The sequence below is a fragment of the Myotis yumanensis genome, unplaced genomic scaffold, assembly GCF_028538775.1.
Source record: "Myotis yumanensis isolate MYYU_CA2020_CCGP unplaced genomic scaffold, mMyoYum1.0.hap1 SCAF_18, whole genome shotgun sequence".
Classification (NCBI taxonomy): domain Eukaryota; kingdom Metazoa; phylum Chordata; class Mammalia; order Chiroptera; family Vespertilionidae; genus Myotis; species Myotis yumanensis.
The window spans coordinates 2,648,517-2,669,907 of NW_027223769.1; the positions used below are offsets into that span (position 1 = coordinate 2,648,517).

At 45.7% G+C, this 21,391-nt stretch overlaps 1 pseudogene; it reads right to left on the reverse strand.

Annotated features, from left to right (window-relative positions):
• Window positions 1-487: 487 nt before the first annotated feature.
• LOC138996768 (cell adhesion molecule CEACAM1-like) lies at window positions 488-20,724 on the reverse strand (annotated as a pseudogene).
• Between the last annotated feature and the right edge of the window lie 667 nt (window positions 20,725-21,391).

Consider the following 21,391-nt stretch of genomic DNA (forward strand, 5'->3'; position numbering starts at 1 on the left):
TAATGGGAGATTTTTTTTTCTTCTACTAGCCTGTGGACTTCGTGAGGATACCAAATAAACGTTGATCCAGTAGACACGGTTCAGGAGACCCAACATGTGCCACACCCCTTAATGGAATATTCATCAGCTTTCTAGGTGTGCTCTTTCAGGGTCGTGTTCTTCACTGATTGGACGATGTCAAGGCAGGAGGTCATTAGTCAATGTCTTTAGGCAGCCACTGTGTCACTTGTCTGGTTTTTCTGCATTTCAGCCTTGAGCTGAAATTCAACCGAAGCCTAGATGTTATGTTATGGGAGGAAATGGTCGGGGGGGGGGGGGGGGGGCGGGTCTAAATTGCCTGAGCAGAGATATGAAAGATCCCAGGTCCAAACCACATGTCCAGTGATATGCTAGGGGAGGATAGGTTCTTGTTTTCTCAATTGTGCCCCTTGATAGTCTTCTGGAGCTTTCTGTCCTGATGAGTCTCTGTACCTCTGTCTCTGCTCTGCTCATGTCTAGCAACTTTCTTCTGATTCCATGGTCAAGATTATACTAGCCACACAAAAACAGCTGGGGAAGTGTTCTCTCTCTTCTATTTTCTGTAAGAGCACTTATAAGATTAGTATTAATTGTTCTCTGAATGTTTGGAAAACACCATCAAATAATCTAGATTATATGTATCCTTTTTTGGAAGGATTACCAACTCAGTTTCTTTATTGATTAATAGGGCTACTCATACTTTTCTTTCTTTTTGACTCAGTTCTGTTTTCATTTTATTTTTCTAAGTATTTATTCCTTTTAATCTAATCTTTCAAATATTTGCAATAGGGATGCTCCTGATGTCCTCCTATTGCCTGCTGTCATTGTTTCCTTTTTTACTCCTAATATTGCTTATTGTGATCACTCTCATTTCTTCTTAATAATTCAGTCAGAAGTTTGCTTTTTAAAGAGCCATCTCTAGACTTTCTTGGTTTTAGTACTAATTTAATGAGACAAATTTTAATGAAAAGGAAGACTGGGCTTCCTACAGACTCCCTTTCACCTGCTGACACCAAAGGGAGGGGCTGTGACCAGGAGCCTGGAGCTGCCTCATGACAGAGTGAGGGGGAGAAAGAGGCTTTCCAGGTGTGCTCTTCCAGGGTTGTGGTCGCATCCTCTCCTTTTCCCTGAGGGCAACGGGGTCTCCTAGTGATGGGATGAGACTTGGAATCAGGCAGCAGTGTGCTTAGCAGGGCTGGTTGCATTACTTCTTTTTTATTTCCGCATAAACTGGTTCTGTGGCTGTTGGGGATGGGGAGGCTGACGTTGGTTTCTTTGATTCTTGGCCACTGAAGCTCAGCAAAGAATATGTAACTTCATGGATCTGAAAGGGATGAGAAGTGGTCAATTAAGTCAGTGTCACAGGTCGGGCCCTCACCTTGCCTCCTGTGATTAGGCAGCAACTGCTCTCACCACTTTTAAACTTCTAGCTTTGTTGAAGGACTTTTATTACCCATTATCTCTGCTTGCCGACATCCTTTCAGTGACCATTAGAAGAGATAGATTATGTATTCATACCATGGAAAAGGAGGATACAGCAATGAGAATGAACAACCACACATACATACCACAATATGGATAAGTCTCACGAGACCATTTTGAAAGAAAGAAACAACACACATATAAGGATATACTGTGCTTTTTAATGTAAGAGCATAAACAGGCAAAAATAATCTAGTGCATTGGAAGTCAGGATGATATGGTTACTCTTTGGAGGGAAGTGACTGGAGGGTTTCGTTTTGTAGAGAGATAACATGTTTTGTTTCTTCATTTCAGTGCTGCTTACAAGGGTATGCTCAATTCATGATAATTTATACATAATTAACATACTAGAGGCCCAGTGCACTAAATTTGTGCACTGGAGGGAGGGGTCCCTCAGCCCAGCCTGCCCCCTCTCACAGACCTGGAGCCCTCAGGGAATGTTTTACTGATTGCAGGATGCGACTGGCTGATCAGGGGAAGACGCCACCCCCATCACCCTGCTGTTGCTGCCACTGCCGGCCGTCACAGCCACCAAGGTGTTTTCATCAACATGGACTCCAGTCTCTTTGCCACAAAAAAATGACAACTTTCTTTAGGCATTTTCAAGTTGTCTCTTTCATAGAATATGACATTTCTTTATTTCTTTTTATTTTATTTTATCTCACCTGGGGATATTTTTCCATTGATTTTTAGAGAGGGTGGAAGAGAGAGGGAAAGACAGAGAGAAATATCAATGTGAGAGGTACCCTTCAATTGGTTGCCTCCTGCATGAGCCGTCACCTGGGCCCCGGCCAGGAAGGAACCTGCAAACTAGGTACATGCCCTTGATCAGAATCTAACCTGGAACCTGCGGTCCATAGGCTGAGGCTCTATCCACTGAGCCAAACTGGCTAGGGCAGGATATGACATTTCTTAGCCCCTCTAGCAGCAGATCTTCGTTTTTTCCACCAGGAATGAGGTGGAAAAGCCCTAGATCACCTTCTTGGATTCTTATTACCCATGTTACCAAGAATACTGCAAGTGGTGTACAGGGAGCTTAGCCAATGAGCAGTAAAAAAAAAGGTGTTTCCTCTGCAGTTTGCTCGTAGGGGCTGGACTGTTGGTGCGCTGTGTGTTGTGTCTCCACTCAGAGCCCGCCATCTGTGCGCACAGCCTCCTCCTGAGCCGGTTGCGACTGTTAAGGTGTCTGGCTAATTTGCATATTACTATATATATATATATATACATATATATATATATATATATATGTATATATATATATATATGTTTTAAGCACTTTTCAATACATATGTGTGCTCTATTGAAAGGGTAAATGAGAGAAGCTCAGTAACGTTATTATAAAGTGAAGGAACTAAGACCTCAGACCCACTGGAATGGACATTATCCTTTGACAGGAAGAACAGGATCATTGCATTCCTTCAGCTTCTCTCTGAAGTAGGCAGCATTTCCTGAGGATCAGAGAGATCAAGTTATGTGCCCAAGGTCACAGAGGAACTAAGAGTCACTGCCAGGATTCAAACTCAGGATGGGGCTAACTCCAGAGCCCACATTCTTACATGGGGTAGACCCATGGGAGTAGTTAACAATATACCTTGGTTTGTTGCTGCATTGAAGAACCGTGACGTGTTTTCAAGAGTAACTCATTCTCTATAGAGGTATATCCATGAGAAAATGAGCCAGTGCAACTGGCTGCACTTAGCTTGTTAGGTGAGCTGTCAGAGTGGCCCTGACCTGGGAGTTGAAAGAGTTAGCAATCCATGAAAATGCAAAGCGACAGCCTAGGTGTTCCTAAGCTGTTGTGATTTCTAGCTGAAGGAGGTGGCAGGTGGTGGGAGGGGAGTGGGATGTGGCCCATGTTTACTTAAGGAAATCGCTTCTCTCAGAGTCTGTGGTTCAGACCCAGGGTGTTAGTACCAGCAGGAGGGGGTGGGGTTAAGGGGTGAGTGCAGCCGGATTAGTGACAGGGAGGCCTCTGTCCACTTCTGAATGTTTTTTCCAGCTCACAAGTCGTTATTTTTGTTCAGTTGTGTTTCTCAGCAACAGGCACCAGTGGCAAGGAGGGGCATAGAGACCCACAGCACCCAGAGCACCACAAGACACAGAAAGTCTCACCAAAGGAGAGTGCCCACATCCGTAATAGAGGAGGAGGGGAAGGGGTAAGGTGAGGAGTGGCTTTGGAAAACATGTCCATCTTACTCAGGCTTGCCAGGTCTGGCTGAGTGAGTCTCTCCCAGGGTTGGGTCTCAGAGGAATCTTTGTGACTAGAAGGGTGTGAGGACCTATGGCAACCTAAGGTTGGGAAGTGGAGATCCCCTCTAACATTTCAGAAGGTACTGAGTCCTTGGGACCAGGTTTCCTGCTAGGGCAGGGCACGTGGTGGAACACACCAGCTCTCACTGGTGATGGCTTTACTTACTGTGGTTGGAGGCTGGAGGTTTGTGCTCTGTGAGATCGTGCTGGTCGCTTGCCCTAAACAAATATCAGAGACTGTGACTGCTATTCCCAAGCACAGGCTCTTTGCTCCTTGAAGTAGGAAGGACACTGTCAGCTCATTTAGACCAGAGTCAGTATTGCCTTTCCTCCTAGGGCTCCTCTTCAGTGTACCCACCGTCCCTTCTAGAGTGCACTCCTTTCATGCTGCACTAGCGTTCACACAGGCCCATCCCTTTTTAAAAAATCTTCATCTGGTATTTGTTATTTAAGAAAGAGGAAGAGGGGAGCAGGGGTGGGGAGAGAGAGACCCCATCTGGAGATAGAACCCTCAACTTAGGTTTGTGCCCTGAGAATGGAGCCTGCAACCTTTCTATGGGACTATGTTCCAACCAACTGAGCCACCTGGCCAGGCACAAAGGTCTATTTTTTCTTAATTGCTTCTGAGCTTATTTCTACCTGGATACCTTTTGGCTTTGTTGATTCTGTTTTCATTCTTCATTTATTATCCAAAAGGCCTTTGGGTTCAGCTTTAAAAAATATATAAATTTGTTGATTTTAGAGAGAGGAAAGGAGAAGGAGAGATAAAAGCATCAATGATGAGAGAATCATCCATCAGCTGCCTCCTGCAAGCCCTGTTCTGGCAATTGAGCCCACAACCCTTGCCTATGCCCTGACTGGGAATTGAACTGTGACCTCCTGGTTCATGGATTAATGTCCAACCACTGAGCAACACAGGCTGGGCTGGTTTCACTTATTTTTAAGGTTCTCTTCCTGTCCTGCCCCTCTTTTCTCCTCTTCCTGTGGTTGACAGAGCACACAACTTGCTTTCTCCTGCTACTCTTTTCATTTATTGATTTGTCTTCCTTCTTGGACCTTGGTTTCCCTGACTATTGGACCAAGGAACATAGTCAGATCTGTCCACTCTAAACCACAGGGGGATGGGAATAACCATGTCCCAAAGAGAGTGGGGTACAGGAAGCTTGAAGACCAGGGAAGAAGAGGCCTCAGGAATCAGTGCTGAGAAGCAGGGGTTTAGGTAGGAGGAGGAGCAGATCCAGGCCCAGAGACAGAGGGGAAGTCTCCTTCCCTCTCCCAGGATGGTCATCAGCCATGGAGGACGCGGAGCAGGAGGGAAGGCCATCATACCCTCCAGTCTTTCTGATATACAGGAAGTACACCAGGGCTGCTATCAGAGCTACGCCAGCCAGGACGCCAACCACGATGCCGGCCATAGCCCCATCTGAGAGGCCGGGACTTGGTAGTGTTGGATCATCTGTCATGGATAGAAAAGAGAAGAATGAGTGGAGGTGACGTTATTTTACAGTGGGGGTGCCCTGGGAAACAACTCCCAGCATGAAGTGGTCTCTACTTGTTCCTCGAAGGAAGAAATTTCCCCTGGGAGGGTTGCTATGAGGTAAAGAGCTCACTATATCCTTGTAATTTTTTTCTCTCATTGTATTTCTATGTTGGTGCCCAGACTTGACACAATTCCAACCTGGACTTTTTGCACTGAGACATGGTTGGAGCTTTGGAAATGTGAGAAAGCTGATGGCCATTTTTGTAAGTCATAACTTCCCACCTTTCATGGTTGCGTTTTTTCTGTACCAGGTGTGGTGGCCATGAATATGTGTTAGTCAGGTCTCCTTGGTGAGGACTTAACTAATGGAAGGTGGTGAATGCACCACCTACTTTGCACAGAGGTCCCACAGGCTCCCAGCAGGGATCTGAAATAAGCCCAATGCTGTGAGCAATAGTTTTCATCTTGTGGGTAACTTTAGCTCAAGGACTCCCCATCAGCCTTGCAGATACTGTCTTAGAAGGCACTGTAGCCCTGGCGGGTGTGGCTCAGTGGCTGGAGCATCGTTCCCTGCACCAAAAGGTCACTGGTTCGATTCCCAGACAGGGCACATGCCAGTGTTGCTGACTGGATCCCCAGTGGGGGGTGTGCAGGAGGCAGCTGATCAATAATTCTCTCTCCCTCTCCCTTCCTCTCTCACACACAGACACACCGCCACACAACATTAAAAAAACATGGCACTGGAGGTGTTTCCAATATGCTTTAAAATGGGAGCTACTGGTGATCTAAAGGTATTGTCCACCCTGCTTCCCTTCACTACTTCCAGGGTTGAATTAAAAAAACAACAACAATTAAAACAGGTCTCTTCCTGAGGCCTAACTCCCTAAATAAACCTAAAGGTGTCTTGTGCAGGAGAATTTTTTCCTTTTCAAGTTAGAACAAAAAGTTCTGCCAGCTCCTGTACCGTGAAAAAAGAGTTTCCATTTAAGGATGGTGGTAGCAAACCCAGAAGGCACACTGACCATAGGTTGTGGAAATGTGGCTGTTAGACAGTCTGTGAACCCCCAGCTCCCTTTTCTAACCTGAAACAGACATATGCTCTCCAACCACCCTGAGAGGGGTAAGTGTAATTCCTTGAGAAGTAAATGATTCCATCCCAAATAGTCACCACTAACACCTTTGTTTTGTTCCACAGCATTCCATCCTGGAAAGCAGGGATGTTCGAGGGAACATAGCGGAGAGATGGTGCACTGGGAAGTGATAGGTTCTCATCTCATAGGCCCACGGCTCATGGAGAAAGATCACATTTTAGGAAGCTGTTTGGAGCTTCCAAAAGCCCTGGTAGCAGAGTTAAAGGGCAGTCTCCTAGTTTCCTCTGGTAAAAATAATGGGTTGGTCATTACAGATATTCATCCTTGATGATCTTTCTGGGCAGTTGGGAGTGTTCTTTAGATCAGAGGGATGTTTAGCTCCCATAGTCATGGTGTCTGAAGAGTTTGTGTTCCTTTGACTTTTGCATGAGATCCACAGTGATTCTAGGAAGAAAACACTCCCTACCCTAGGACTATTTTTTGCGTACAGATGTTGTCTAGAGGTATGTGAGACCTTTAAACCAGTATGTCAAAAAGTAGTATTTCAAAGACCACCTACAACAGAATTCTTTGGGATATTTTCTAAAAACGCAAACTTCTGGGTCCCACTCCAGACATTCTGAATCAGATCTTTTATGGGCAGAGTCTAGGAATCTGGAAATTTTAACAAGCACCCTAAAGATTTCCTGTGAAAACCAAAGCTTGAAAATAATTGTTTGAAAGGGGCATAATGTCAGCACTTTTCTTCTTCAGTTTGCCAAGTGAATCCTAGACAGTAATGTTATATCCTTTAAACATTCTCTAAGTATTCTTATATAATCATCTTTCATAATTTCAAAACTTTTCATTCAGATGGCTTGCTGTCTTCCAAAGTTAATTCACAAACATCGGTAAAAAAACTAACAAACGAAAAAAGAACAACAGAAAAGATGGCACTGCAACCTAAATCTTTCTTTTCTTTCTCCTACACAATAGCCAGATCTGCATCCTTGCCAGAGGAAACTTCCAGGCTCCTCCCACTTCCATCCCACATTCTTTTCTTCACAGGGATTTTTTTTCCAAATAAATGTTTGTATGTCTAATCTCATCATGGCTGCCTCTCAGGGGATGAAAACTAACAAATTAGGCATGAGACTATGCACTTAACTCCTCTTTTCTTTTCCTATAATAATTTTTTTGGCATAATGCCCCTCTAACCCAACATTTAAATTATTTTGCATCTGTGTCTTCTTGTTTCCATTTCTGTTGCCCTCACTAGTGAACTCAAGATTAAGGATTAATATTAATTTTAGCTGCTGTTATGGGGCACTTACTATGTGCCAGACTCTGTGCTAAATACTTTAGTTATATCTCATCTGATTCATATAATAACTCTGTCAGAATGACATTATTTCTGTTTTATTGATAGAATAATTGAGGCTTAGAGTGGTGAAAACTTTACCCAAAGTCATATGATTAGTAAGGGGTGGATCCTTGACCCTAAGACCACTGACTTCATGGAGGCCAGTGATAACAGAAGTAATAATAGCAGCTAACACCATGGAACATTTCTGCTGTGTGTGACATTTTGCTAAGGGTTTGATTCAATAGCACATTAAATACTTAAAACAATACCATAAAGCAGGTACTTTTATTGTAATTTTCTGTTGTGGAATATGAAGCTCAGAGAAGTTGAGACTCTTGTGCAAGAAATTTGCAATTGTAAATGCTTACTTTAAAAGGAAGAAAGATCTCAAATAAGCAACCTAACTCTACAACATAAGGAACTAGAAAAAGAGAACAAACTAAATTCTAATAAAGATTAGAGTGGAGATAGATAAATTACAGAATAGAAAAACAAGAGAGATAATCAATGAAATGAAAAGTTGGTTCCTCAAGAGATGAACAAAATTGACAAAACTTATTCTAGATTGACTAAGAAAAAAAGTGAGAAGACTCGAATTACTAAAATCATAAATGAAACTGGGTACATTATTACCAATTCTATTGAAATAATAAGAATTATAATAGTACTATGAATAATTGTATGCCAACAAATTGGATGACTTAGTTGAAATGGACAAAAAACCTTACCAAGATGGAATCAGAAAGAAATAGAAAATATGAATAGACCCATAAATAGTAAGGAGATTGAATCAGTGCAAGCATTTGACAAAATTCAACATCCTTTCCTGATAAAAATGCTCAAACTAGGAATAGAAGGAAACTACCTCAACATAATAAAGGCCGTTTATGACAAACCAACACCTAACATGATTCTCAATAGTGAAAGGCTGAAAGTTTTTTCCTAACATAAGGCAGAGACAAAGATCTGCCTTCATTTGCCATTTCTTCTCAAAACAGTATTGGAAGTCCTAGCCAGCAATTAGACAAGAATGATAAATAAAAGGCATCCAATTTGGAAAAGGAGACATAAAATTATGTCTGTTTGCATATGATATGACCTTATATGTAGAAAACCCTAAAGTCCCACAAAAATTGTTAGAACTAATAAACAAGTTCGGCAAAGCTGCAGGATACTAAATCAACAGGTAAAAATAAGTTGTGCTTCTATGTATGAACAATGAACAATTCAGAAAGGAAATTAAGAAAATGCCATTTACAATAGCATCAAAAAGAATAAAATTCTTAGGAATTAACTTAACCAGGGATGTGAAAGACTTATATACTGAACAACTACAAAAAAGCATTGCTGGAAAAATATGGGAAGACACTCCCTGTTCATGGATTAGAAGACTTCATATTGTTAAGATGACAATACTGCCCAAAGTGAGCTACAGATTCAATGCAATCCCTATCAATATCCCAATGACATTTTGGGAACAAAAATAGAAAAATCCATCCTGAAATTCATATGGAATTTCAAGAGACCCCCAATAACCAAAACAAACTGGAAAAAGAACAAAATTGGAGGATTCATACTTCCTTATTTCAAAATTTACTGCAAGGCTACAGTAACAAAAACAATGTGACATATAGAAATGGATTAGAAAGCCCAGAAATAAACCCTCACATATATGGTCAAATGATTTTGACAAGAGTACCGAGATCTTTCTTGGCAGGTGTAGCTCAGCTGTTTGGAGCATTGTCCCGTACACTAAAACGTGATGGGTTCTGTTCCTGGTTAGGAAACATTACCCAGGTTGTTGGTTTGATCCTTAGGCAGGGCATGTGCGGGAGGCAGCCGGTTGATGCTTCGCTCTTACATCAACAGTCTCTCTCTCTCTCTCTTTCATTCTCTAGAATCAATTTTAAAAAAGCGCCAAGACCATACAAGAAGGAAAGCACAGTCTTTTCAAGAAAGGGTACTTGGAAAATGGTATCTCCATCAAAAGAATGAATTGGAACTACTTAACATCATATACAAAAAAATTAACTCACAATAGACCAAAAATCTAAGTGTGAGAGCTAAACCTAAAAAACCTCTTAAAAGAGAACATAGGATGAAATATTTATGATATTGGATTTGGCAATGAATTTCTGGATAGGAAACTAAAAGCACAAGCAACAAAGAATCCTACATAATAAAAGGCTAATATGCAAATTGTCCCCAAGGGTGAGAGTTCGACCGACAGGGAGTTAGACGTGCACTAACCACCAGGGAGGCCCCGGCTGGCAGCCAGCAGCTGCTAGGGACTTTACCTGCACTAGACCTCTGCCGGAAGCCGGTCCATCCTTGCTGCTTGACACAGTCACTGCAGGGAAGAAACATCTGCACAGCATATGTTTCAAGGGACCTGGCGTATATGGCATACTGTTCTTAATATGTTTGCTCACCTTCTTGGTGCTATGTGTTTTAACCAAGGTCACCTCTCCGAGAAAGGTTGTTTCCCCAGGTAGGGATTTTTCCCTGAAGTTAGGGAGGGAATAAAACCCCTTAACTAAATGCCAGGCGGGTAGTTAATCACTTTAACTACAAACAATCACCCTTAAGCTACATAATCTTTCTCCCTGGAATGGAGATAAGAAACGCCCTAACCTTTGAAATAGAAATTGACAGGATTAAAATCAACTGGTATAAATACTGATGTAACAAGACAATAAAACACAGAACTTGGCTGGAGATCCTGGCTAGAGAACCTGGCTAGGCTGCTGATCAACTGAACGCTGTCTCCGTGTCATTCCTTCTTCGCCGATTCTGTCCACACCTTTGGGAACCCCTGGACCTGCTGGGGTTGGACCCCAACAGGCCTCTAGTAAATAGATAAGTTGGACTTTATCAAAATTTTAAAAATTGTGTTTATGAAAGGACAGTGTTAATAAAGAAAAAAGACAACACACAGAATGAATGAAACTATTTGAAAATCATATATCTGATAAGGGATTAATATTCAGTGCTGGGAGCCGGTCCATCCTTGCTGCTTGACACAGTCACTGCAGAGAAGAAACATCTGCACAGCATATGTTTCAAGGGACCTGGCGTATATGGCATACTGTTCTTAATATGTTTGCTCCCTTTAGCGCTATGTGTTTTAACCAAGGTCACCTCTCCGAGAAAGGTTGTTTTCCCAGGTAGGGATTTTTCCCTGAAGTTAAGGAGGGGATAAAACCTCTTAACTAAGTGCCAGGCGGGTAGTTAATCACTTTAACTACAAACAATCACCCTTAAGCTACATAATCTTTACTCCCTGGAATGGAGATAAGAAACGCCCTAACCTTTGCAATAGAAATTGACAGGATTAAAATCAACTGGTATAAATACAGATGTAACAAGACAACAAGACAGAGAACCTAGAGAGAGAACCAAGAGACAGGACTTGGCTGGAGATCCTATACAGAACCTAGAGACAGGACTTGGCTGAAGATCCTACACAGAACCTAGAGACAGAACCTCGGGAGAGAACCTGGCTGAAGAACCTAGGGACAGAACCTGGATAGAACATGGCAAGAGAACCTGACTAGAACCTGGTGACTGAACTTGGCTGGAGAACCTAGCAAGAGAACATGGACACTAGAGATCCTGACCAGAACTTGGCTAGAGATCCTGGCTAGGCTGCTGATCAACTGAACGCCGTCTCCTTGTCATTCCTTCATCGCTGACTCCGTCCACACCTTTGGGGACCCCTGGACCTATTGGGGTTGGACCCCAACAATCCAGAATATATAAGTAACTATTAACAACAAAACAATGGATTAAAAAATGGACAGAGTAACTGAATAGAAATGTCTTCCAAGAAGACATAGAAGTGGACAAAAAGCACATGAAAAGATGCTCAGCATCACTAATCATTAGAGAATGCAAATCAAAACCACCATGAGATAACACCTCACACCCATTAAGATGGCTATTACAAAAAAACAAAAACCACCCAGAAAACAATGTGTTGGCAAGGATGGCGAAAACTGGAACGTCTGTGCATTGCCAGCAGGAATATTTAATGGTGCAGCCACTATGGAAAATGGCACAGCAGTTTCTCAAGAAATTGAACAAAAATTACTATTTGATCCAGTAATTTTACTTCTGGGTAAATACTCAAAATAATTGAAAGCAGGGATTTGAACAGATATTTGTACACCCTTGTTTATACTAGCATTATTCATAACAGATAATAGGTAGGAACAACCCAGAATTCACGGACAGATGAATGATAAATTAAATGGGATGGATACATGCAACGGAATATCATTCAGCCTTAAAAAGGAATGAAATTGTGATATATGCTACAACTTGGATGAAACTTGAAGACATTATGCTATGTGAAAAAAGTCAGACACGAAAGGACAAATATCATATGATTCCTCTTATATGAAGAACCTAGAGTAGTCATATTCACAGGAACAGAAATAGAATGGTGGTTTCCAGGGGTTGGGGTTGGGGATTGGGGAGCTATTGTTTAATGGGTACAGAGTTTCAGTGTGGTAAGATGAAAAAGTTCCCGATGGATAGTGGTAATGATTGCACAACAATGTGAATGCACTTAATGCCACCGAAGTGTACACTTAAAAGTTAAAATGGTAAATTTTGTGTATAGTTTTTTTACATAAAAAATGAGCACAAAAAAACAACCTTGTGCAAGGTCACAGTGAATGCCAGACCCAGGGTCGGAAACTGAGCTCTTAATCACTTTGCCATTCTGTTTACTGTAATGTCTCCTGATTGACATTCTGCCCCTGTGAGTTCTGTCCATTTATCACACCATTGGTAGAGCAATCCTCCCAGGGATACATAGGATGGGGCAAGGGGTCACTTACATTGTACATCCAGCTCGAGAGGGTCACTTTTGCTGGAACTGATAGGATTGAAGATCTCACACTGAAAACCCCCAGCGTCCTCCCTCCTGACGGGGTCTATGGTGAGGATGCTGTTGTCCTGGGACAGCTTCATCCTGTTCTTGTGAGGTAGAATCTGGTTCTTGAAGAGCCACCGGAAGGAGATCCCCTTGTCATTTGTGAGGCAGGTCAGGACCACGGCGTCCTTATGCTCTGTGACTGTGGCATTGCTGGCTCGGAGGGCGGGCTTTCCCACGGGCTCTGTGGAGAAACAGAAGAGGTGACTGAGAGTGGGCTCCTTCCTCAGAGATGTCAGCCACTCACAGTCAACAGTGATCTCTGTAAGGGTCACCAGAGGAGGACTCTGACCTCTGCAGGGTGAGGACTTTTGTTCAGGTGACAGTCTGTAAGGAGAGGGCTATACCTCCCCTCTGCCCTCCAGATCACCTCAGGATGACTCCTGACCTGTCTCCCTGGGCATCTGTAGTATCAGCCCAGGAACCTCTTATAACACTGTGTGTCCAGTATCCTCATCAGGTGAAATTTTCTACCCAATGACTTTTAAAATATATATGTTTTTACTGATTTCAGAGAGAAAGGGTTTGGAAAAGAGAGAGAGAGAGAGAAACATCAATAACGTGAGAGAATCATTGATTGGCTGTCTCCCTGTCATCCCCTACTCAGGATCAAGGTCCAGAATGTGTCCTGAATGGGAATCGAACCATGACCCCCTGGTTCACAGGTCAATGGTCGGAGCTCAACCACTGAGCCACATCAGCTGGGCTCCACCCATTGACTTTTGTGTGACTCTTTCCCAGACCTTTCTGTGAGTTTCTAAATACTCACACCCCCTCTCTAGTATGGTGGCTACACACAGAGATGGAAAGGCCTTTCCTTTTTGTTAAACAATTTATTAGAGAATGAGAATGGCCCAGCCATGACCTTAGGACCTAGAGAAGTTTCAATCTAAGGATTTTTCAGTCTGAATAGGACTTTCACTTCCTGGCCTGTGGATGGAATATCACAGAGAAGGAAATCCCTAGAGAGAAGTAGTCACAGTTTGAACAAAAGGCGGGTACTCTTAGCTTCCTCCGTAAACTACAAACTCTGTGGCACTGCTCCTTCTGTCCCATGAAGGGACTTCGTGGATTAATCTACCTACTTGTCAGTTATGCACCGCCGTCACTGCTCTCCTCTGCCGGGAGCCGGTCCATCCTTGCTGCTTGACACAGTCGCTGCAGGAAAGAAACATCTGCACAGCATATGTTTCAAGGGACCTGGCATATATAGCATATTGTTCTTAATATGTTTGCTCTCTTTAGCGCCATGTGTTTTAACCAAGGTCACCTCTCCGAGAAAGGTTGTTTCCCCAGGTGGGGATCTTTCCCTGAGGTTAGGGAGGGGATACAACCCCTTAATTAAGTGCCAGGCGGGTAGTTAAGCTACATAATCTTTACTCCCTGGAATGGAGATAAGAAACGCCCTAACCTTTGTAATAGAAATTGACAGGATTAAAATCGGCTGGTATAAATATGGATGTAACAAGACAATAATCATCAGATCCTCATCAGTTCCTAACCAGAACTCCAACCAAAACTTTGGCTGGAGATCCTGGCTATAGGTCCTGACTAGGCTGCTGATCAACTGAAGGCTGTCTTCGTGTCATTCCTTCTTCGCCGACTCCGTCCACACCTTTGGGGACCCCTGGACCTGCTGGGATTGGACCCCAGCACTCCTCAGCAATGTCACATATGCTCGTGTCACCCACCACGTGTTGTACAGCTGGTGAATTCAGAGCCAGGACACAGCTTAGAGGAGGCTCCCCTGTGGCTCACTCTCTCCCCATTTCCATGCAGCTTGGTCTGAGGGAGGCCATGGTGTCGGTGGGTGACTCAAAATGGTGAGATTGAAGACAGGCCACCCATGCACCTTCAGCCCAGACCCCTGTCCCACCACAGAGGGCACAGAGCAGCCAGCCACCAGGTGAGCCTGGAGCAGTGCAGGGAACAGGGGTCTGACCTGCTCACCCCTCCTCAGAGGTGGTTTCCTCCTTTAGTTTGGGGAAAAAGAGGTGAGCTTGTTCAAAGCCTTGTATGTTTCTTGTAGCACATGGAGCAGGTAACAGACAAGAGGTGACAGAAGGAAAATGTCAGTGACAGAAGTAGCAACTTGACCTTGAGGACTCTTGTTTTCCCCTCTGGGAAGCCTCCTCCCTCCACCACTTGACTCTTTCTGGGGCTGAGAGCCATCTCCTCATGTTCCTAGGCTGAACCCTAGCTCTGCCATGAGGGATCAGAAGAGCAAGGGAGGAGAGTCTACAGAGATGTAGTGGGAGGCCTCCGGGGAAGACTGTGATTTGCTTGTGTCCATGGCCACAGGATGGGAGACAACACCCTCTAGGCTCTGTTTTGAAGACCAGACAGACCTGCATCCCACAGCCTGGTGCTAATAATCCAAGAGGCACTTATCTGAGACTATGAGAGTCTTGACCATGGTCCTATAGGGATGAATGACAGAGTTATGGGTGAGGCAGGTATAGGATCCACTATCACCTGCAGTGATGTTGGGGATAAGGAGCTTCTGTGTAAGTTTCTGGGGCCTCCCATTGATAACCTAAGAATACTGTGCAGGCAGGTTAGAGGCCAAGTGGCAGGAGAGGCTGAGGTTTGCCCCTGGAAGGTAAGGGTCCTCTGAGGGGGAAGTGGTGGTGGTGGGGGAGGGTCAGGGCCATCTGGAGTAAAGAGAACAAAGCCACACATGATGTAATCAGAGGGAAGGGGAAGCTCCTGGTCTGTGTAAGGGCCACACTCTCCCTCTGAGCTGGTTTTCAGCCCGTTTTTGTTTTTTTTTAATTTTAGATCCAATTCAATTAAAACTAACAATCAATTTGAATTACATAAGTGTTGTGCAGAATGCTTGCCCAAATTCTCTTTCTGGGGTCTAAAAAAGACTTCCTAACACTAGTGTGAAATGTGAAATTAAATGACTTTTCCTTATTGGGGGAAAATATGAATTTTTCATATTTATACAGCTTTTTGAAAGATCCATTTCACAACTTGCAATAAATGAAACAGCTATTGGGATGCATGTAATAAGAAATCTCTACCCAAATGCATGTCTCTGCTACTTGATTTTGCTACTGAAATAGAGAGAATGACCTGCCTGTTGACACTTCCTCAGTGATATTGCCTTGTGAGTAGATACCATCACTGCCAAGTGTTCCTGCTCCAAGAGCAGCTATAAAACAAGTTAGAACAACTGCCCTTCTCTGAAACAATTGTTGTTTATGTGCAAAACCCTCTGTGTCCCACACACGACGCTCCCTACCCCTCCAAACAAAAAGATGAAGGTGCTGGTGGTCAACTATAGCTACTCTGAAACTTCCACCTCCCAGTATATATTTATACAAATTTATCTTTACTAATGAAAATATTATAGAGATCTCTCTTGTTCCTCATTGACCCCCTCTTCCCCAATCAACCCCACCCCAGCCTGGTTTTAAAAAGCCTGGCCCAGCCTAGTTGGCATGGCTCAGTGCTTGAGCATTGACTTATGAACCAGGAGGTCACTATTCAATTCCCAGTCAGGACACATGCCTGGGCTGCAGGATCTTTCCCCAGTCTGGGATGTGTAGGAGGCAGCTGATCAATGATTCTGTTTCATCATTGATGTTTCTATGTCTCTCCCTCTCCCTTCCTCTCTGAAATCAATAACCATAAATATTTATATATATAAAAAAGCCCCGACCATAACCCCCTGTGTTTACTGATCCTGAGACATTAACCTGCTTGTCCCAGTCCCAAGAGCTGCCCTGATGTGCCTGGTGTAGGAATTTTTGGCCGCCCTGGGTGTTTGGAGTTCATGTCTGTGTATGTGGACCTGAGAGGGATGGATGTGGTCTGGCCTCTGTCATTGTAGATTTGGGTGGGCAGCCTGGCCCAGGCAGGGACAGAAGTTACTCACAGAGGACATTCAGGGTGAATGGGTCACTGCGGCCGGCACTCATAGGGTTGTGGGTTTCACACTCATAGGGTCCTGTGTCTTTCCTTGTGACAGGGAGTAAAGTGAATCCTGTTGTCCTTGGACAGCTGCAGCCTGACACTGGCCCGAGACTCTGACTGCTGATCAACCACAGGTAGGTGGTGTCCTGAGCTTGAGGTTCACACATTAACACTACAGGGTCCTTGTCTCAACAGTTGGAATTGCTGCTTGTGATGTTGGGTTTGGGTAAATGCTCTGTGCAGGTAACAGAGAGAGCACTGCCCTGTGTGGTACCTTGGATTCCTCCAAAGGCTCTTTCACCAGAGTTAACACCTCTTACCTCTCAGCCAACCTGAGTTTTTAAAAGAATAAGGCAGGTCTGTGCATCACAAGACAAACAAATGCATGAGGATCTGAGCGCTCAGAGGATGTAAGGCCTGGGAGGAAAAGCACAGGTTTTCTCAGGTGTCAGGTAAGAATCAGGGTTTGATCATAGAAAGACACAGGACTGGGAGTCAGAGACCACCCGGCACCTGTCCTGGCTCCTCACTGACCAGCTGACTGCCTGGCTGACCTTGGGTCTCACCTGGAATGTGCAGGTACTGAATCCCTTCCAGCTACACAGACCTACATTGCCGGGTTGAGATGTGTTGCCACTGAAGCCTCACAGTCCGAGTTAACCTAGAGATGAGTAATGATGGGCCACCCCATAGTCCTTAAACCCAGAGAGGACTGGGCAGTGTGGCCTGGAACTGGGTGTCTGAGCAGAAACAATACACAGTAGACCAGAAGCAAGTCTGGTGGTGAGTTTAGTACCCAGGCTGCAGGGCCACGAGGTGTGGCCGTCTGCCCAGGAGTTCACTGGTGACTGACATGAGACAGTGACCCCAGAAAGGGCAGAGCAGAGTCCAGGAATGATTTAGAAAAGAGTGGGGGACAGCCGGAGCTGGCTGGCGGTGGCAGCAGAGCCATGCTCTCTGCCCTTGGTCTGTAATGTCCTTTCTGCCACTGCAGAGGGCAGGGATCCTTCCTCAACACGCAGACAATAGCATGTACAGAAGGGGGCTTGTGGAGGTTGGGGAGCATGAACGTGCTGAAGATATGGCCCTCATGGACCATTTGTGTTTGGCAGTTATGAGATAGATTTTGAGTTAAACTATGAAAGAATATGTAAAAATCACTCATGCCCCGAAGTTCTAATGCCAGTTTTTGCAGGAATCTCTGTCTAGTGAGCACGAAGGTCATAGACCCAGTTCTGCAGTCCAACCAGGTCACACTGTGACCAAAGGGAGATGCCACAGTGGGTTTCAAATGAGGGACTCCCTGTGATAGAGAGAAGGTGAGTTCTGCTAAGAGAACAGAAGTAACTGGTGTGTGTGTGGGGGTGGGAGGGGGGAGGTGGGGGGGGGGGCGGGGCGCGAGTCCAGGTGTCTCTGCTGTGTACAGGGAGGGATGACACCAGGTTGGGAGAAAGGACATGTGCCATGTTAGTAAAGTTAGGGAGAAGGTCCCTCCCTGTTTCTATGGACAGGCAGGCAGGTGGGGAGGAGCCCCCACACGGCCTGTGGCATGTGTTCTTCCTTTTCTTTCTAACTCAGGAAACAACTGGGTTTAGTCATATTCATTCAAATGGGCAGCATCTAAGAGAAAGGAGAGTGGCTGGTGGATCTCACCATCTGAGAGGATCCCACCCTGTGGTCAAGGTGTCATCATGGGGACACGTGTGTGAAACAGGCAGTGAACTAGTCAGATGGTGCCGGGTCACCAGGCCCTCCTTGGGAAGGTCTCCGGAGCCACTGGGAGGAATGGGAGCCTCACACCAGGACGAGGATGTGAGTCACCAGTCAGGGGTGAAGTGAGCATAATAAGGCCCTTGGACTGGAGGAGAAGCCTTGGCATGACTGATGTTGGTCAGTCACAGTCTGTGTGATTCTGATTGAGTGACTGGATCTTCTTCTAACTCAGTTTTCCCTGAATGAAACAGGATAAATGGTAAATGGTCTCAGGTTTCCCATGCTGCCTGTGAATGAACCTTAAATCTTTCACAGTTTCCTAACCTAAAGCTTGGAATAGAGGGGCTGCCTAACTGTTAACTTGACAGCCTCTGTTATTATTTGTGTCTGTGAGAGAGGATGCCATGGGCAGATCCCTGGTGGACTAGGAGCTTCAAGGAACATCTCTTTTCCTGCCTGGGGAGACCATGTTCCTCTTCCTTCCTATGGCCCCCAGGGCAGTTGGCTAAAGGCCTGGGGACCTTGTCCACATACTCCCCACGCATGGTCTCAGGTGAAGGAGCAGGTTCCATCCCTCCCCAGATGTGGCTCTTGAGGCTGAGCCCTGGCGGTGACCACCTCAGCAACCTTGTGACATGGGCACCTGGGAAATTGTTGCTGCCAGTCAGCCCTGCCCACAGATCAACCTCAATCACCCAGAGGCTCCTTAGGTTCCCTGGAGTCAGGAACCCTGGACAGAGGTCTGGGGGAGGAGGGGGGAGGAGCTGCCTGATTGAACTTGTCTGTAAGGATCCCAGGGATCCCCCAGGCCAGGCCCTGTATGAGTCCTGCAGGGTTGTTCTCTGGGTCATGGTTGGAAGGGCTCAGTTGCCTGGACTGAGGCTGGTCTCCCTCTGCTGAGTCACTCCCATCAGACTGGCCCTTCTCTCTGTGGAGAATGTCTGCAGGGCTGGAATCCGGGAAGGAACTCTGACCTTAAGAAGTTTGTCTCCACTGTGTGTCCTGCACTAAATGCCCAAATTCAACCTGGAATGTGAGGCAGAGGGGGATGTAAGAGAGTCCAGGCCTGGCAGTCCTGTGTGTGAAGTAGAATATACCCCACCCGACACCCAGAGGTCAGAGGGCAATCACTCACGGTATACGCGGAGCTGTCCAGTTACTCTTTTGCTCCGAAAATCTTTGTCTAAGGCTTGTAGGGTGTAGTATCCTGTGTCCTGCAGGGTGACTTTCTGGAACAGCAGGGATCCATTGGGGTATATTGTCTCTCGATGGCTGTATGCGGGCCCGAGGGTAATTGTTTGAGTGTCTATTACATATGATACAATTTGAAGGTCAACGTCCATTAATTCCCCTTTGTACCACAGATAGCCCATTAGATTCCCAGGCAGATTGTGGACACGGAGAAGCACATCCTTCCCTTCGGCAGCATTGGGCGGCACTGATTCAATAGTGAGCTGGGCAGTGGTGGGCAGGCTCCAGAGGGTTAAGAGTGAGGCTAGGAGGGAAGAGAGAAGTTGATCAAGGTTTGGAGCTCTGTATTGGGAAGGAAAGATGATGGCCTGGGTCCTAGCAGGTCTCTTCATCTCTCAGCCTTGGTGTGTGTGTGTGTGTGTGTGTGTGTGTGTGTGTGTGTGTGAGTGTATTTCCTGTGGTCAAGTTTAGCAGCATGGCCACCAATACTTCAGCACCTCTGACCTTATTTCCTGTTTGAAAACTCCCAGGTGGCTGCCTGGCTCCTGGATCCTGAGGTCAGAAATGCTCACAGGCACTGCTCAGACCCCTGTTGACACTAAAGACCTGTGTCTCCACTTTCTGACCTGCCCCTCTTCTGCTTTCCTCATGGCAGTTGTGGGTCCCTGACCTCACATCTAGATCTTTCCTTGTTTGTATCTTCTCCATAGAAGGTGAGCTCCATGGGGGAAGGGGTTTGTCTGATCTGTTGTACCCCCAGGGCCTGCAGCAGGCTGAAGTGCCTGTGGGTAAATGAATGAGTCCCTGGGGTGCATGTGCCCATTTCTGTGGTTGGTGGTAAAGACAACGCTTAGTACCCCTGGTTCATTTTTTCTTGTGTCACCCTGACACAAATAGATATTATTATAATCAGTTTTCAGAAAGTATTTCAGTGATGAATAACTTGTAAAACTTACCATAATCAAGGTTTTCCCGCCCCTCACCACTTCCAGATCATGAGAGTGTCCTGCTGCTGAGCTCCCACCCCCATCCTACTCTGCTCCCCTGTCCTCTTCCCTCATGTCCAAACAGAAGCCCTCTGTCCCCTCTCAGAGCTCTGTGCTCCCCAGGAGACCCTGAGCCAGTCTCTGTTTCCCCTTTTCCTGTCCACCCCCAGGATTTATCCCCTCCTTACCAGTCAGCAGGAGCCCCTGCCAGGGGACGCACCCTCTGTGCGCAGGGACTGAGGGGGACTCCATGGTGTCTGCTGTCTGTTCCGTCCCTCCTTCTGTGAGAAGAGCTTGAGGTCCAGAAGCCTCACAGGCACTGCTCTCCTTACTGGTGGGACCTGCTGAGCCTCCTCCAGGGACCAGATCACTTTCCTGGTCACATGGGAAGGGGGCGGGGTTTGTGCTCAGGTCCCTCCTATGTCCTCCCCTCCTTTCCGCCTCCCCTCTCCCACCTTCCTGGTTACCTTCCATCTAAATGTCAGATCCTGGGAATTGATGAGACAGCTGTTTCCTCAGTGATTCTCCACCCCACCCCAACCCCCACCCCCACCCCATAGGCGCATTTCCTTTTGAGATAAGCTTGAGTCTTGGACATGGAGGTGGGGGTGGGGGAAATTCCCTAGAGCTCAAGTTGAGTGCCCAGTAGCGCCCCCTGGGGCTTCTCTTATTCCTCCTGGACTTCTGTTTCTGAGCAGGAGCCCTGGGGTGACATGAAGAACTCTTGTCACAGGGATGTCAACCCCTTGTGCATCGGATCACCTGTGGACGGTGGTAAAGACGGTGATGCCTACAGGACACTGTAGAAATACTGCTTATCAGCTTCCCAGCTAACGTGGATGCCCGCCAGGCTGTGAACTGGGGTAGTGGCAGCCCCACCCCTTTCCTGTGCTCAGGAGTGTCTGCAGATCCTGTTCAAAGGCAGATTCTGAGAGCCCTGGCTGGGGAGCTCAGTTGGTTACAGCTTCC